Below are 18,997 nucleotides of genomic sequence, written 5' to 3'. Positions count from 1 at the left end.
CTCAGTCTGGGGATTGCCCTTCACTCTATTCTTAATTTTAATATAATCCAATTTTGTTTTCATTAACGATGAGTGCTTTTTGTGTTCTGTTTAAGAAATCTTTACTTGCCCCAAGGTCATGAAGTTATTTTCTTCTAGAAATTTCATTGGTTTTCCTTTCACATTTAGGACTGCAATTCACCTAAAATTGATATTAATGTATGGAGTTAGGTACAGGTCAAGATTTAGTTTTTCCATATCAATGTCTGTACTAGGAAGGGTTTTCCAGAGAAAAGAACTGACATGGATTGGCTCACATAACTGGGAATCGGCCAAGTCCAAATTCATAGGGCAATCCACAAATTGGGAACTCCAATGAAGGTTTCAGTAAAGTCCCCAGGAGAAGCTGGCTCATCAAGCAGAGAGAGAAATTCTTCCTTCTCATGACTGAATTTATCACTTCTTTTTTCATGACTTCAACTGATTGGATGAGACTTCTCTCATGGCGGAAAGCAATCTTCTTTGTTGAGTGCAACTATAATCTGTCATAGATGCAATCAACTGACTAATGATTTAAATCCATGAAATAGCCTCACTGTAACAATCAGGCTAGTTCTTGCTTGACCAAACAACTGACCCTCATAGCTTTGCAAAATTGACATATCAGCTTAACCATCACAATATCCAATTAACTCAGTAACATTGAATGAAAAGGCTATTATTTTCCCCCTGCACCACAGAATTGCCTTTATTGTAAATCAAGTTTATATATCTGTGGGTTTGCTTTTGTACTCTCTCTTCTATTATTATGGACTCATGAAATGAGACTCCTGCATTCTGTAACTGTCCCAGCACTCTTCCATACTTTCAGAATCATGATGTCACTTCCAATATATGCAAAATATGTTGCTTCCCTGTCCAACCACAGTCTGGATCCAACCTATATTTCTAACTTTTCATTTCTTCAATAGCTGGCCAAAAAAATCCAACTTCCAGGTTCAATCCAATTGAGTCCTTGGTCCAATTCTGGCTAAGTTATGTATTTTAGTAACCTCATCCACATTATTGCCTGGTGACTGGCATGAATCTTGCTGCTCCGAGCCAGCATCCAGTGGGTTTGGGATCTATTTATGGAGTTATGCCTTGTTCCTTGATTCCTAACTTCATGCTCTATTTGGCTTTCATATTTGCCACAGGTTCCTGATTCCAGTTCAACCCCCTTTGCCAAATATGGTGCATAATTGCTTGGCTGGTGCCCAAACACCATCTTGAAAATTGCCCAAATGCTCTTCAGATGGCAGAGAACATCTTCATAGAAACTTCAACAACTGAGTAGGCTCTAGTTCAAACACTTCTTGAAAAAATGATGTACCCAACTGTTGGCTACATCATGAGCTCTGCCTAGAGAGTCCAGCTGTGGTGTCCACCCTCTAAGCAGGCTCCAGTGCTGTTCCCAGTTTAGGTCATGTGTCCTTTTAGCAGCCGTGATGTTGACTACAGATCACTCTTACAGGGCCAGCCATATAGGCAGGCTTTTCCTGCAATCCTTGATCCACATTTCCTCCTTCCCTCCTTTATTAGTTTCTTTGGGCTGCCCTAGCAAAGTACCACCAACTTGGTGGCTTAAAAGAACAGAAATTTATTGTATCATAGTTCTAGATGCTAGAAATCTAAAATCAAGGAGTCAACAGGGTCATGCTCTTTCTGAAACATGTACAGGAGAATCTGGTGCATACCTCTTCTAGCTTCTGACATTTGTCGACTGTCCTCAGCATCTCTTGGCTTGGTGCTGCAGCACTTTAATCTCTACCTTCATTACCAATGTAATTTTCCCTTGCCTTTGTTTGCCAGGCTTCTTTGACAAATACTACACAATAGGTTAACTTAAAAAACAAATATTTATTGGCTCACAGTTTTGTGGCTAAAATAGGTTCAACTCAAGACATCAGCAAGGGTTGCATTCTCCCCGAAATCTGTAAGATTCTGAAACTGGCCAACAGCAATCCCTAAAATTCCTTTTCTTTGCTTCCCACCCTCTCTTTCCTGGATTTTGTGACTTCCAGGTTCTCTTTATAAGGTTTCCAGTTATCTGGATTAAGCCCACCCTGGTTCAGGTTCTCACACTGTCACTAAAAATAACATCTTCAAAAGGTCCTAATTACAATGGATTCACATTCACAGGGACACGGATTAAGGCTAAGAACATGGGTTTGTTAAAACACATACTTCAACCTCCCGCATCCCCTACGTCATTCTGTGTATTTTCTCTCCCTCTTATAAAGACACTAGTCATATCGGATTAAGGGCCCATCCTATTCCAGTATGACCTCATTTTAACTTAACTAATTCCATCTGCAATGATCCTATTCTAAATAAAGTTGCATTCTCAACTGGGTTAGACCTTCAATATATCTTTTTGGGGGATACAGTTCAATCATCCACATCTCCCTGCAGCCCGCTCCTGAAGATCTATCCTACTTCATAGCCAAAATGTGATGTATTACGATATCTCTTACTCCTACTTTCACAAGTAGTCATGCTTTTCTATTCGTCACTTACAAACATTCCAACTCTCTCATCTCTATGCCTCAATGCTTATGCTTTTCTCTTCCTCCTCCACATCTCTACCTTTCCTTCAAGGCCCACTTTAGAGCATCCCCTTCCAAATTGCTGTTCTCTCATTTGCTTTTATTAACACATCTATTTCAGAATGTGTCACGACTATCCTTGGATCATAGTCAATTATAATTATATATGTTTGTATAACTATATAATTATGTCTGCCTGTTTCCCTTACAGATTGTGAAACTCTGGACAACATTTTATTCCTCATAAATCCTAGTAAAAGGGCTTGTGCATTGTAGAGACTTTAATCTACTGACTTTATTGAAGTTGGACCTTGGAGATTGAAGACTGGATATCCGTAGGGCTAGGTGATATAGGGAAAGGACACAGGTTTGAATACTGGCTCTACCGTTTACTCACCTACTGTGGGACCTTGGCAAGTAATCTAGTTTCTCTGAAACAGTTTCTTTAAGAGTAAAAATGGGAGTTAAAGCTGCTGAAAATCAGTAGAACAGAGATGGCCTGGCTTTTAACAATGGGAGTTTAGTAGTTTACAAGTTTATAGTTCTAAGGCCCTGAAATGTCCCAATCATCACCAAGATGATACCTTCTTTCTGAAGACAAGCTGCTCTTCCGCCACATGGCAAGGCACATGTCTTTCCCTTCTCTCCTGGGTTTTGTTCCCTTCAGCTTTTGGTCTCTCTGTCTGTGGCTTCCTTTCTTAGCTTCCGTGTGCTTTTCTGTGTTAGCATCTGTGTCTGAATTTCATCCTGTTATAGACCCACCTGGGGCACACTTCAACTGAAATAACCTAATCAAAATGTCCTACCTACAATAAGTTTACACCCATAGGAATAGATTAGCTTTAAGAACATGACCTTCTGGGGTTCATAAAGCTTCAAACTGTCACAACTTGCCAATATATAATTAAATGACCTGATGTGTATAAGAGTACTTAGCACATATTAGTTTCTCAATAGATTTTTTTAATATAAAGTTTTCCTAACTACAAAAGGGAAAATAGAACTAACTGTAGGTGAAATGACAAGCTTTCCAGGTAAAATTGATGGGGAAACTTAGGCTAAAAAATAAAACAAAACCCCAAAACAACAATATCATTTTTGAATCTTGAAAACATTATACTAAGTGAAATAAGCCAGACACAAAAGGACAAATATTATATGATTCCACTTACATGAAATATCTAGAATAAGAAAATTCATGAGACAGAAAATAGAATGCAGATTACCAGGGGCTGGGGGAGTATGGGAGAAATGGGAAGCTATTGTTTAATGAGTATAGAGTTTCTGCTCAAGGTGTTTAAAAAGTTTTGGTAATGGATCATGGCGATAGTAGCATAATATTGTGAATGTAATTAATGCCACTTTAAAAATGTACAAAATGAAAACAATGTTCAAAATGGCAAATTTCTTGTTATATATATATATATATGGTATCACAATAAAAATAAATATATAATTTAAAATCCCATCATTCATAGGTTCTGATTAAAAATTATCAAACAGTATTCCAATAGGGGTATTTGACTTTAGCTGTTACCCTATTATCCCACTACTATATATGTCCGTAATAAAACTAAATATATTTCATAAAATTTAGTGTCTATGTGATAAGAAATAATTATATGAGACAATAAAACTATAAAAAAATAATTCCCACCAGGATATAATTGGGTCTTTAAACTGTTCCTACCTAATGAAATGTCATCCCTATTGCTGTAGAAGCTGGTACATTCTACCACAAACAAGTGTGAGGTTGTTCTATAGCATTTGCGTTCTATCACATACCGAAGCTACTTACATCGTTCCTTCTGAACTGGCTATGCCCACTACCCACAGCGTTCTTTGTCCCCTGGCTCTTTACATGCCTGACTCTTTCTCAAGCTTCAGGTCTGAACTTGAAGATCCATCAGAGCTGCCTCCTCTGACCAGCCTGTCTAAATTATGTACCACCTAACGCTAACTCTCGTTATTTTTTATAACGCCAGTCTCTTTGTTTCAGTCCTAGCACTTGGCAATGTGTCATTATTTATGTACTTTTAAATGAAATGTGTAGTTGTCTCTGTTGGGGATTGGGTCATGTCCCCCACCAAATGCATGTTCAGGTCCCATGGATGTGAACCCATCTGTAAATAGGACCTTTGAAGATGTTCTTAGTTCAGGTGTGCACAACTGAATGAGGGTGGGCCTCGATACGATATGGCTGAGATTCATATAAGTAGAGGGAATCGGACAGAGGAGAAGGCGTGGGGAGCGGCCAGAAGCTGGAAGTTAACAGAAACCTGAAGACAAAGGAGAAGATGCTGCCATGCTCATTGCCACATGATGGAAAAGCCAAGGATCCCCAAAGATTGCTGGCCATCTAGAAGACACTGAACCCAGGAGGAAGTAATATTTCTAGCCTCTGAATCTGAGCCAGTAAATTTCTTTTGTTAAGCCAATCCATTGTATGGTACTTGTTTTAGCAGACAGGAAACAGATGCAATCTCTTTGATCGTCTCTAATTCTGTAGCAGTCCTCTACTTTTTTTTCTTTTATTCAACGTAACAATACACAAACACAAACATTCTTACCATATGATCATTCCATTCTTGTTATATAATCGATAACTCACAATATCATCACATAGTTGCATATTCATCATCATGATCACTTCTTAGAACATTTGCATCAATTCAGAAAAAGAAATAAAAACAAAACAGAAAAAAATTCATACATACCATACCCCTTACCCCTCCCTTTCATTGATCACTAGCATTTCAATCTACTAAATTTATTTTAACATTTGTTTCTCCTATTATTTATTTATTTTTAATCCATATTTTTTACTTGTCTGTCAGTAAGGCAGATAAAAGGAGCATCAGACACCAGGTTTTCACAGTCACATTGTGAAAGCTATATCATTATACAATCATCTTCAAGAAACATGGTTACTGGAACACAGCTCTACATTTTCAGGCAGTTCCCTCCAGCCTCTCTATTACACCTTAACTAACAAGTTGGTATCTGTTTAATGCGTAAGAATAACCTCCAGGATAACCTCTCGACTCTGTTTGGAATCTCTCAGCCATTGACACTTTATTTTGTTTCATTTCTCTCTTTCCCCTCTTGGTTGAGAAGGTTTTCTCAATCCCTTGATGCAGAGTCCCAGCTCATTCTAGGATTTCTGTCCCACATTGCCAGGAAGGTCCACACCCCTGGGAGTCATGTTCCATGTAGAGAGGGGGAGGGCAGTGAGTTTGCTTATTGTGTTGGCTGAGAGAGAGAGGCACATCTGAGCAACAAAAGAGGTTCTCTTGGGGGTGACTTTTAGGCCTAATTTTAAGTAGGCTTAGCCTATCCTCTGCGGGGTTAAGTTTCATATAAACAAACCTCCAGACTGAGAGCTCCGCCTATTGCTTTTGTTGTCCCCACTCCTTCTGAGAATATCAAGAACTCTCTACTTAGCAATCCCCCACTTTTATTTCTTGAATCGCACAGATGTATTTGAAGAGCTCAGGCCAGTTGGATTACAGTATGCCTCACAATCTGGATTTGACTGGTTCTTCCTCCATGATTAGATTCCGGTTAAAATTTTAGTTGAAGAATATTACATAAATGATGTTGCATCCTTAGCATTAAATCCCATCAGGAGGCACATAATATCAGTTTGTTCCATCATTGGTGATGCTAAGTTTAATATCTTAGTTAATGTAATATCTATCAGATCTCACTATTAGTAAAGGAATGCTTTCTTCTTTGATGTTTATAAGTAATCAGGAGGCTGATACTTTGATATTTTGTGACTATACTGTTCTGTGGTAGTTAGATTCAGTTGTCAACTTGGCCAGGTGAAGGTACCTAGTTTTGTTGCTGTGGACATGAGCCAATGGTAAGTGAACCTCATCTGTTGCTAATTACATCTGCAGTTGGCTAGGAGGTGTGCCTGCTGCAATGAATGATGTTTGATTTAATTGGCTGGTGCTTAAATGAGAGAGCACAACATAGCACAGCCTAAGCAGCTTGGCATTCCTCATCTCAGCACTTGCAGCTCAGCCCAGGCCTTTGGCAATGCGGAAAGAAGTCAGCCCAGGGAAAGTTGTTGGAACCCAGAGACCTGGAGAGAAGGCCAGCAGAGACCCTCCTGTGCCTTCCCACATTAAGAAAGAACCTCAGCAGAAAGTTAGCTGCCTTTCCTCTGAAGAACTAACAAAATAAATCCCCTTTTATTAAAAGCCAATCTATTTCTGATGTGTTGCATTCTGGCAGCTAGCAAGCTAGAACATGTTCCTCAAAAACATTTCATTTAATGGTATTATTATCCATTGATGATCTTTGACTGAATCAGTTATTACATTAGTGGTTGTAAAGTGGTGATTTTGTAGTTCTACCATTACTTCTTTTATTTGCTGCATTCTTCTGTAAAGAAAAAGAAATTTCTTCTTCCCCTTTTCTTTTGGATTGTCACTGAGCTGGTTTTAAAGGTTGTATGTACCCTAGAAAAGCAATGTTTTAATCCTAATCCCATTTTGTAAAGGCAGCCATTTCTTCTAACCCCTATTCAGTACTGTATGTTTGAAACTGTAAGTAGATCATCTCCCTGGAGATGTGATTCAATCAAGAGTGGTTCTTAAACTGGATTAGGTAGAGGCATGTCTCCACCTATTTGGGTGGGTCTTGATTAGTTTCCAAAGTCCTATAAAAGAGGAAACATTTTGGAGAATGAACGATTCAGAGACAGCAGAGCAGAATGACATAGCCACAAGAAGCGGAGTCCACCAGCCAGCGACCTTTGGAGATGAAGAAGGAAAATGCCTCCTGGGGAGCTTCATGAAACAGGAAACCAGGAGAAGAATCTAGCAGATGATGCCGTGTTCGCCATGTGCCTTCCAGATGACAGAGGAACCCTGACCATGTTCACCATGTGCCTTTCCAGATGAGAGAGAAACTCTGACTGTGCTCACCATGTGTCCTTCCAGCTGAGAGAGAAACCCTGAACTTCATCGGCCTTCTTGAACCAAGGTATTTTTTCCCTGGATGACTTAGATTGGATATTCCTATAGACTTGTTTTAATTGGGATATTTTCTTGGCCTTAGAACTGTAAACTAGCAACTTATTAAATCCCCCCTTTTAAAAGCCATTCTGTTTCTGGTGTATTGCATTCCGGCAGCTAGCAAACTAGAACAGTCACTATGACTCATGATATCTTTTCCCTAGATGAGTATTTATAATCCATTACCATGATTATTCTTTTCAATGCACAAACAATATGGACTGTGGGAGTTCATTTAAGACGGATCTTACGTCTATTTGACATGTCCCTGTCATTCTTTGAGCATTTCCTCATTTCCTGGCACAATAACATGTTTTAGACTAACCATTTTGCTCTCCCTGCCCTCGACCTAGAATCAGCCATTTCACTAGTGAGTCCTTCTTTTTAGTATGGAATGGTATTTAGAAATCAAGTCTTATGTTCATTGCTACCGGAATATCATTGATTTTATACCCTTTCATGGATTGTATTGGAACCCATGTGCGTTTGTGTTCATAGAGATCTTTCTCAGTTTTTTTTGACTGTACTATATCCTGCTGTGTAGAGCCACCATAGTTTATTAATCAGTCTCTTATAGATGGGCTCTGAGGTTGTTTCCAATAATTTTGTTGTACATATAATGCCACTGTAAGTCAACTTGTGCAAATTTTGTTTTGTATTTGTGGAGGAGTAAATCTCTAGCATGAATTCCTTGAACAAGTACATGAACAAAGGCATATGTACTTTTTGTTAGACATTGCCAAATTCCCTTCCTGAGAGGGAGTACCATTCTGAATTGCAATAATAAGGTAAGAGAGTACCTGTTTCCCCATAGCCTTGCAAAAAATAAAATGTTGTGAACTGTTTTAATTTTGAACAATCTAAGAGATGAGAGAATGTATCTCGCTGTAGTTTTAATTTGTGTTTCTTTTATTCTGGGCAACAGTAAGCATTCTTCCATATGCTTATGGTCCTTCTGTTTTTCAGTGAACCATCTGTTCAAGTCTTTTGACCATTTTCCAGTCAAGTATTTGTATTTTCCCCTTGATTTTTTTTCAAGGTTTTTTTTTGTCTTTTTATTTTTTTAAAAAATATAACAACAAACATTGTTAACATGATCATTCTGTTCTACATATATAATCAGTAATTCACAATATCATCATATACTTGCATATTCATCATGATCATTTCTTAGAACATTTCCATCAATCCAGAAAAAGAAATAAAAAGAAAACAGAAAAAAATTCATATATACCATACCCCTTACCCCTCCCTTTCACTGATCACTAGCATTTCAATCTAAATTTATTTTAACATTTGTTCCCCTTATTATTTATTTTTATTCCATATGTTTTACTCATCTGTTGATAAGGTACATAAAAGGAGCATCAGACACAAGGTTTTCACAATTACACAGTTACATTGTGAAAGCTATATCATTATATACATCATCTTCAAGAAACATGGTTACTGGAACACAGCTCTATATTTTCAGGCAGTTCCCTCCAGCCTCTCCATTACATCTTGAATAACGAGGTGATATCTTTTTAATGCGTAAGAATAACCTCCAGGATAACCTCTCTACTCTGTTTGGAATCTCTCAGACATTGTCACTTTATTTTGTCTCAATTCACTCTTCCCCCTTTGGTTGAGAAGGTTTTCTCAGTCCCTTGATGCTGAGTCTCAGCTTATTCTAGGATTTCTGTCCCATGTTGCCAGGAAGGTCCACACCCCTGGGAGTCATGTCCCACATAGTCAGGGGGAGGGCAGTGAGTTTGCTTGTTGTGTTGGCTGGAGAGAGAGGCCACTCTGGGCAACAAAAGAGGCTCTCTTGGGGGTGACTCTTAGGCCTAATTTTAAGTAGGCTTGACCTATCCTTTGTGGGGTTAAGTTTCACTGAACAAACCCCAAGATTGGGGACTCAGCCTATTGCCTTAGTTTTCCCCACTGCTTGTGAGAATATCAAGAATTCAACTTGGAGAAGTTGAATTTTCCCCCTTTCTCACCATTCCCTGAAGGGAACTTTGCAAATACTTTTTTAGTCACTGTTCAAATCACTCTTCCCCTTGATTTTTAAGAGATATTTAGATATTAAGGAGATGATCCCTTTATCTATGATGTTGCCATATTTTCTCCACTTTGTCACTTGTCTTTTAACTTTGCTTATGGTGTTTTTCTTCTAGTAATTATATTATTTCAATTTTTATATTTAGGTCTTGGATCCACTTGGAGATTAAGGTGTGTTGTGAGATTTGGATGCAGCTTTGTGATTTTCCAAATAGTTCTCTAGTTATCCCAATATCATCATGAAGTTTATCTGTTTTCCAGTGGTTGGAATGCCACAATTTTCATATATTAAATTTCATTATGTACTTGGGTCTATTTCTGGACTTTCTATTTCATTAGTCCATCAGTCTGTCTGACAAGTCACATATCAGTTCCACACATTTTTAATTAATCCACTCTCATTATTTTTTCTCTCTTCTGTATCTATCCTTGCATGCTTATTTTTCCAAGTCTAAACTTTAGAATTAACTTATCTAACTCCAAGCAAAACCAATGATATTGTTTTATTCAAATCACATTAAATTTATATATTAACTTAAGAAACTGACGTCTTTTTTAAGTTGACTGTCCTATCCAAGACAGTTCTTATCTTTCTATATGTTCAACTCAACTTTTGTCTTTCTCCGTGTAGGTTTTGCACATTTCCTCCTAAGTTTATATCTACTTTATCTTCTTTGTTGCTATTGTATATGTGTTTTCTCTTTCATTAAATCTTCAGATTAGTCACTCTTTGTATGGATGAAGGTATTGACAGTTGTATGTTAATTATATACACTTCTACCTTACTGAATTATTTTATTGTTGTGTTTTACCAATGAATTCTCTTGGGTTTTCAGATATACCATCATGTCATCCACAAATAGGAGGCTTTTTTTTGTTGTTTGTTTGTTTGTTTTCTTAATGGGCAGGCACTGGGAATCAAACCCAGGTCTCTGTCATGGCAGGCAAAAATTCTGCCACTGAACCACCGTCGCACCACCACAAATAGAGAGTTTTTAGTTCTCTAATTCAATTCTTATGCATCTAATTGTTTTCTCATTTGCTTGCATTGGTTAATACCTCAAATGCTATGTTAAATAGTGCTCTAGTTTCCAAGCTGCCAGAATGTGTTATACCAGAAACAGAAAGGCTTTTAAAAAGGGGAATATATTAAGTTGCAAATTTACAGTTCTAAAGCCATGAAAACGTCCAGAATAAAGCAAGTCTATGAAAATGTCCAATCTAAGACATCCAGGAAAAGATACTTTGGTTCAAGAAGGCTGATGATGATCAGGGTTTCCCTTAGCTGAAAAGGACACATGGCGAAGTCTGATAGCTTTCTCTTCCAGCTTCTTGTTTCATGAAGCTCCCCTGGAAGCATTTTCCTTCTTCATCTCCAAAGGTCTCTGGCAACCTGGACACTAAAGATTTTTCCAAAATGGTTCCCTCTTAAAGGGCTCCAGTAAGCAACCCCACCTTGAATGGGTGGAGACACATCTCCATGGAAACCATCTAATCAAAAGTTACCACCCACAATTGGATGGGTCACACCTCTATGGATAATCAAAAAGCCCCCACTCAGCAATATTGAATGAGGATTGAAGGACATGGCTTTTCTGGGGTACACCACAGATTCAAACCATCACAAATAGTAATGAGATGATGACATCCTTGACCTGTTCTTGACCTTAGTGGACTGCCTCTAGCATTTTCCTATTAACTTGGATACTGGTATTTTGTTTATTTTATTTTCTTTGTATGGGCAGGCACCAGAAGATACTGGTTTTATGAGTGAGGTTTATGTATAAAATTTATGATATTACTCTTTATATTTTAATATTTTTGCATTCCATTTGTTGCTGTTTTTCTTCAGAAACCATCACTATGTCTATATATCTGACAGTTTTATGTCTTCAATAGCAATTATTTTCTCTTTAATCTTTTTGTTTTAGTTTGTTTTTTTATTAGAGAAGCTGTAGTTTTCTCTAAAAATCATGCAGAAAGTAGAGAGTTCCCATATACCTCCCCTCCTCACACACACAGTTTTTCCCTGTTATTAAAATTTTGCATTAGTGTGATACACTCTAATTTTTTTTTTTTAGCTCTTTTTAGAAACTAAACTCCAGTCTGTGTTTAAATTTCTCCAGTTGTCCCAAACACGTCTTTTCCCAGCTGGTTTATTTGAAACAGGATCCAAACAAGATTAATATATTGCATTTGTTTAATATGTCTTAAGTATCTTTTAATGTATACCAGTTTTCCCTACAACTCCCTTTTATGCCATTTATTGAAAAAACTGGGTTTTATGTTCTATAGAACTTCCTACAATTTGACTTTAGCTATTTGCAGCCTCATGATGTGGTTTAACAAGTTCCTCTATTTTGTACCTCCTCCCACCCCCGTTTTTCCTATAAACTGATCATGAGATAGTCTTAATTAGATTATTTTGACAAGAATCCTTCATGTACAGTGCTACATTTATACTTCCTATTGTACTATCTTCAGGAGATGCATAATATGTGATTGTTCCATTTTAACTGATTTGATAAATGGATTTAGGTGTGTCAGCATAATCCATCCATTATAAGTTTTCCCACCATGTTTTCATCTGATTGTTTCAGCATGCATTGATGATATTTGTCTGGCTCCATTATTTCATCAGGGTGTGTAAAGTTATGTTTCTCTAAATTTTTCATAGATTCCATTTGCAATAGCTGGAATTCTTCTATAAATAACCCTCCCTCATCAATCATTTTATTACCTCAAAATGCAGTTTGTATAGGAGTATAGGATGATGTTATCCTTTCCCATTTTCCCTTCAATGAGTTGGTGACTTAGTAAACTCCAAAGGTCACCAACAAGGTTGTTTTTTAGTATAATTATGAATTTAGGATAATATATGCTTTTATATGTATGTTATATGTGTATACATACAAATAATATTCATATACATACATATCATGTGATTAATATCTTTTTGGTTTTTGGTTGTTTTGTTGCTCAAAGCACCTCAAGCCATTAGGAGGCCCTTTAAATTGCTTTCTTGATCCTTTTAAGCTCTTTGTCATTTTTTCATTTAAATTAAGAGATCCAGCAACAGGGTGAAATTTAGGTTCTACTTCAGTGATTCTCAATATTTCCACTAAATGTGCGCACAAAATATACTTATGTCTCTTTCAAACTAAAAAGGTTTTAAGTAATTTACCAAACAATAAATGCTCTAAGAAGATAGACTGTGCTTGTCGTGTGGTTTTATATACCCTATGACATATGCTAGGAGTAGGTATTACCTAATCCTATGCTATTTATTTATTTATTTATTTGAATGGGCAGGCACTGGGAATCAAACCCAGGTCTCCAGCACGGTAGGTGAGAATTTTGCCACTGTGCTACCATTGCCCACCCAGTCCTACGGTATTTTGATTTAAGAAGCTATAAAGAGTCTTCCTCCATGTCAAAACCAAATATATATCACCCACACAGCATCCCTTCTTCAAACTAGCTCCATCAGTCATCTCCCCTAAGTCTTTTGCTCCTTCTTTAACCTATGAAAATGTGCATATCTCTCATTCTTAAAAAAAAGAAAAAAACAACAAACACCACACGGCCCCTACTGTTCTCCATGCATTTGTTTCCAGTACAGTCTTATCTCTCCCTTTCTCTTCTCTGCTAAGCTCTTATGTCTCTGTTTCTTCACTCCAAAATTCACTCCAACAAATAATAAAAGATCATTGATGGCTTCCATCCTCCCAGTTAAATGTTTTTCTTACTAATCCTCTTGGATGAATTTGCATTCCTGATTACCTACTCTTCTTTGAAACTCTTCTCTGGGCTCCTAGTCTGTTCTCCTACTCTTAAATGTTGGTGTTCCTGTGTGCTGAGCTCAGGGTTCTGTTCTTCTCTCTCATTATTCTCCTGGTTTTATATGAAATCATTTTACTGAATAAGTCTGACTCCATGTGATGCTATTGTGTGCTATCTTTTCAAATCTTCATGGGCTTTTTCTGCCCTGGATGAAACCTTGGGAACATATGAGAGCTCTTCCAGTCTCACTGTCACTTATCAGTTATTAAAAATTTCAGGTCATGTAGTATTGTATCATCATTCAAAACTTCATTTAAATTAAAGCTCCTCCCCCTTCTTCCTACCTTAAGGCCTGGAAGCCTGTGCTGTAGGATGGGGAATAGTTGCCTCCTTCTCTATTCTACCTTTGGGTTTGTTTCCCTTCCGCACTTTCTCCTCTTTCATGACCTTCCCCATCCCACCCTAAACTCACTAGTTTATCATTCATCTGGGGCTGAAATTAAGAAGAGAAGGAATTCCAGCAAAAGATGAAGTGGTGTAGCTGGTGCTGTCGTAAACTACTGTCATTAGAACCCTCTGGCCTTGGTGAATATGCAAAGCTGGTATTTCTGTGTGTTTCTCTGAGTCCCCTGCTAAAAAGCTCCAACTGCAATGTCCACAATGTGGTGTTGCCTCTCCTCAGAGTAGCTATCTCCAACTCCAACCCTTACCCCTAAGTATCCTATAGTAGCCCTTTGCGAGATCCTTTTCCACCTCCAGATGGCTCTCTTAGGTTAGAATCTATCTCAAGAGAATTTCGGGCCAGGTCCTTTCTAGACTCGACTTGGCCCAAGACAAAAGCTTACACATTCAGGCCATGGCAATGGCCCAAGTCTAAATTGTTCTCCGTGCACCTTCTTGAACTTTGCTCACAGGCAGGGAAGAGTCTTAGCTATAGGTAATGTTACACCAAGTTTTATGATTGCAGAATTCTTTGGATTCTCCATAGGGTCTGGAATTCCTCCTGACTCCTTCCAGTTGACTTGAGGTGAGGAGGAGATGCTTAGTACTCCAGCAACTCTCTCCATAGAAATCACCTGTTTCTTCCACTCTACTCTTCAAACCCAACTGATGGAATCAGTTTCACAATTTCTTAACATGCCTGCATGGATGGTCTCATACCTTGCTTTAGGAAGTAGAGTTACTTGGAATGTGTTCATTCTAAATATCTGTTGATCACCTGCTGGGTGCTAGGCAATGTTCTAGATGGTGAGGATTTAGCAGTTAATAACACAGACAAAATTCCAACCATCAGACTTATATTGTTATGGTTAGAGGGCAAGAATGGAGACAAGAAACAAGATAAATGGGTAAAATGTAATGAACGTCAGATAGTGACAGTACCAAGGAGAAAAATAAAACAAAAAATGAGGTAGAAATTGTGAAGGAGATGGTGAGTTTGGTTCTCATCCTATGGAGTCTCAGCCAAAAATAAACAGAAAGAGTCCTATCCAGTTAGATTAAAGCAATCACAAAAACTTCTATTGTTGTAAAAATTCCAAACAACATAAAAGGATATAAAGTAAAAATCCAAGCCTCTCATTCATCTTCTTTCTCTACCTCTCTCCAGAGGTAAAACTGTTAATCACTTGGTTTATATTTTTCAGTCCTTTTTTGCTGTGCAGAAGTAAAAATTAAGTTTTTTGTTTGTTTCGCACAGTTCCATTATTGTTTACCTTCATCTGTTGTTTAAAAAATTAAACATATGCCTGGCCCATGCACTTCCCAAACAAACAAGCAAACAAATGAAAAATGAAACAAACGAAAATTCAACAAATGGTGCTGCAATAAGGGAATACTCACATAGAGAAAGAATGAAACGTGACCCCTGCCACACAGCATACAAAAAAAATTAAACATATGGACATCGTTACAAGTCAGTTCATATAGTTCTTCCTAATTCTTTTTTTGGATACAAAGACACACACATGTATAATATGCAAAATTTCCCATTTTAACCAATTTTTTAAATTATTATTTTTAACATTTTTCTTTTTGTGTGTGAAATATAACATATATACAAAAAAGCAATAAATTTCCAAGCACATTTTAACAAGTAGTTATAGGACAGATTTTAAAGTTTAGTATGGGTTACAGTTCCACGATTTTTCATTTTTTCTTCCAGCTGCTCCAAGACACTGGATACCAACAGAAATATCAATATAATGATTCAGTAGTCATACTCATTTGTTAAATCCTATCGTCTCTGTCATACTCCTCCTTCTCTCTAAATAACATATACACATAAAAGCAATAAATTTCAAAGTACATCGTAACAATTAGTTGTAGAACAGATTCAGAGTTTTGTATGGGTTACAATTTTAAAATTTTAGGTTTTTACTTCTAGCTGCTCTAAGGTACTGGAGACTAAAGGAAATATGGTATAATGATTCAGTATTCATACTCATTTGTTAAACCCTACCTTCTCTGTATAACTCTACCATCACCTTTGATCTTGGTAGGTTGAAGGTTTTGGAAAGTTCCCCTAGTGCATGTTTAATCAATTTTTAATGGGCAACTCTGGGCATTACTTACATTCACAATGTTATGCTAATCATCATCACCATCCATTATAAAAACTTTTTCATCACACCAAACAGAAACTCCATACCTCTTAAGCAACAACTGTCCCTTACTCCCTCCCCCCAACCACTGGTAACCTCCAATCCACTTTCTGTCTCTATGAATTTCTTATTCTAGATATTTTATATAAATGGAATCTTAAAATATTTGTCCTTTTGTGTCTGGCCTATTTCACTCGGCAAAACGTCTTCAAAGTTTGTTCACATTGTAGCACATATTAGAATATCATCCCTTTTTATGGCTGAATGGTATATTGTATATACATGCCACATTTTGTCTACCCATGCATCTGTTGATGGAAAAGTCTTTTTAATGACTATATTGTAGTCATTTAATATGGGTATACTATAATTTAACTTTCCTGTATTGATGGACATTTTGTTTTTTCCAGTTTTCCACAATTATAAACAGTGTTGAAATAAATCTCTGTCACTTACCAGCTGTGTGACCTTGAGCAAGTTTAGTTCATAAACTTCAGATTCTCCATCTGCAAAAAAGTAAATACTTCATAGAGTATCTGTAAGAACTAAATGAAACAGTGCATGCAAAGCACTTACCTCAGGGCCTGGTACATGTGGATAACTAGATAAAGATTAGTTGTGATTATTTTTTTACTGTAATAATTTTTTTCTACCAAAGGAGCTTTATTGCAAGGCTATGAGCAGGCGGACTGAAGCCTAAGATGGCAACAGCCTGGAGCAGGGGAAGGGGGACAGCTTATATAGGATGGTTGGCACGGGTAGGGAAAGGGAGGTGGATTTTAATTGTTCAACTTAGGCATGGGAAATTAGCAGGCTTCCACCGGTCTGTTTAGAAATGGGGACTAAGTGGGGAGTTGGAAGTTTTTCATTGCTGGGGTTTAAAGTTTAAGTACCGCCGTAGTCATGCATGTAACTGCATGTAAAAGTCATGCAGGAGGTCGGATGTTGGGTAAGGGTTGCTTATTGCAAGATGATAGCTGCTGGAGCTGTAATTGCCAGAGGGCAAGAGGAGTCATGGGACTGTTGCATGGGCTGGGGTGGGCTCGTGGGTTTCCTGGAAATTGTGGGTGGGGGAAGCTTCTTGGAATATTTGCTAGGGGTTGGTCACATCATGGGAGAAGGGGTTCTGCCTAACGTTCCAGCCTTTTTGTTTTAGTTTTCTTGAGTTGCTGAAGGGTGAAGGGCTGTCTTCTGTATCTGCTTCCAGCTGGTGAGGGCAGTGGGTGGTTTTGGCCAGAGGAATAGCATGTCACCGACAGCCTGATTTGTCATTGCTTGGACGGTTCTGTGAATAAAACGGTTAAAAGTTGTAAGAGACATGGCCCTAAAATGAGGAGCAGAATTATGAAGAGGGGTATTAAGTGGAATTAAATTGTTTTCAGAGGAGAGGAGAAATTGGATAGAATAGACCCTAGCTATGACAAGTTGTCATATGTGACATTCTCTTGCACCCTTTTTATTATTTCTGTTATTTTTTTTAGGATTTTTAGGTTTTCTTCTACCTATCCTGTGGTGTTAACGTAAAAGCAGCAATTTCATTTAACAATACACAGGTACCTCCTGCCACTCCAGTTAGGGCATTTAGTGCTCTTCTGTTTTGTAAGACTGCAAAGGCTATCAATTGACTTTTGTTGATTTTCTACAGCTTGTACTGTGGCGTTCCATGATTATTGCTTCATGATGGCTATGTTAGTATAGATGGTTCTAGCAGTGGGATTCCAAAGAACCAAAAGAGACTTCGAAAGACTGTGTGTCCCATTCCAGGATTTTCTAGGACTGGGTTATGGTGTACATGATATCCACATTCAGGGTCTGCTGAGTATGGGTTTCCTTTTTTTTTCTTATCATGTAGGTTTATGGAGAAGGAGGGAGCTTTCAAGAAAGGACCGAAAGTTTGGGATTTGTCCAGAGGAAGCCATGACTTTGGTGTCTAGGATGGCTGCATCCAGGAGTAGTGAAATAAATGTACAGGTACCAGCCCATCACCTTGGGAGCAGAAAGTATGCTGTGTCTCCATACAGGAAGTAGTACCCTGTTCTCATGAGGGAGAAGGTAGTTGTGAGTTTGTGTGGTCAGAAATAGTTAAAGGAGTTTAGGATAAACAGGTCCTTAAGGTTACTGACTTGCATACCTGAGAAGAATTCATCCACACACAAGGGGAAGTAAGATGACTCTGATCTATTGTGTGTGCTGTAGACTTGGACAGAGTAAATTGTGAAAAATGAGTTGGAAGAGGTTATTTTGGCAGCCTAGGATAGGGAATGTCTCATTTTCTAGTTTATCGTCTGAAGTATTGAAGAGCTGGCCTGAGTATGTTCCTATGCCAAAGAGTTCAGTTCTGTGTTGAGAACTGTCATTTGATAAAACTTCTTCAGTGTAATTTTTTGACGCATTTTGGAAGTTATTTCCCAAGAACAGGAGAGCAGGTTGTTGTAGTAATCTGTTGAGGTATTTGGAGGTCCATAGGTGACCCATTTCAGGGATGTTGTGTTGAAAAGTAAAGTATAATTGCAATATGATGTATCTAGGTGTCCTAAGAGAGTAGCTTTGATATCCTGAGATAAATATATGAAGCAGAAGTATGCTTTATCCATTAGGTTGGTGGTGGTCCCCATTGGTTCAGGAGTTTCCTAAAAGTTTGTGTATGAAGATTTTCAATTCCTAGTAGAGGGAAGTTTATTCCTGGGAGGGTTCTATTACTGAAAGCGATTCTAAATCCATGGTACTGAAGTGATGTAGAGAAGGTTTTCTGGACTTAAGGGGAAAGCTGAGAGGGATAGAGAGATGGTATGAGTGGCATTTGGACAGATTCAGCAGTTGGTTCAATTAGTTACTTTGGTGATGTATTGAATAGTGGGGGTTAAAGGATGATGGGGTGAGGTGTCTGTTAGAATAATGAGGAGGGTTATTATTTGTGTTATATTGGTCGATTTCAGCCATTCAGTAACTTGCTCCCAGAGGCAGTATG

At 37.9% G+C, this 18,997-nt stretch overlaps 1 long non-coding RNA gene across 1 annotated transcript in view; it reads right to left on the bottom strand.

The window, feature by feature from the left end:
- Positions 1-18,997, bottom strand: part of LOC143688748 (uncharacterized) — a 79,543-nt gene that overhangs the window by 49,354 nt on the left and 11,192 nt on the right. Inside the window, exon 2 of the long non-coding RNA XR_013178261.1 lies at positions 16,486-16,535. This is a non-coding gene — a long non-coding RNA (uncharacterized LOC143688748). The remainder of the gene's footprint in view (positions 1-16,485; positions 16,536-18,997) is intronic.

Source organism: Tamandua tetradactyla, chromosome 6 (genome assembly GCF_023851605.1).
Source record: "Tamandua tetradactyla isolate mTamTet1 chromosome 6, mTamTet1.pri, whole genome shotgun sequence".
NCBI classification, from domain to species: Eukaryota; Metazoa; Chordata; class Mammalia; order Pilosa; family Myrmecophagidae; genus Tamandua; species Tamandua tetradactyla.
The sequence above is the reverse complement of the archived record's forward strand: the minus strand, read 5'-3'. Positions and strand labels throughout refer to the sequence as shown.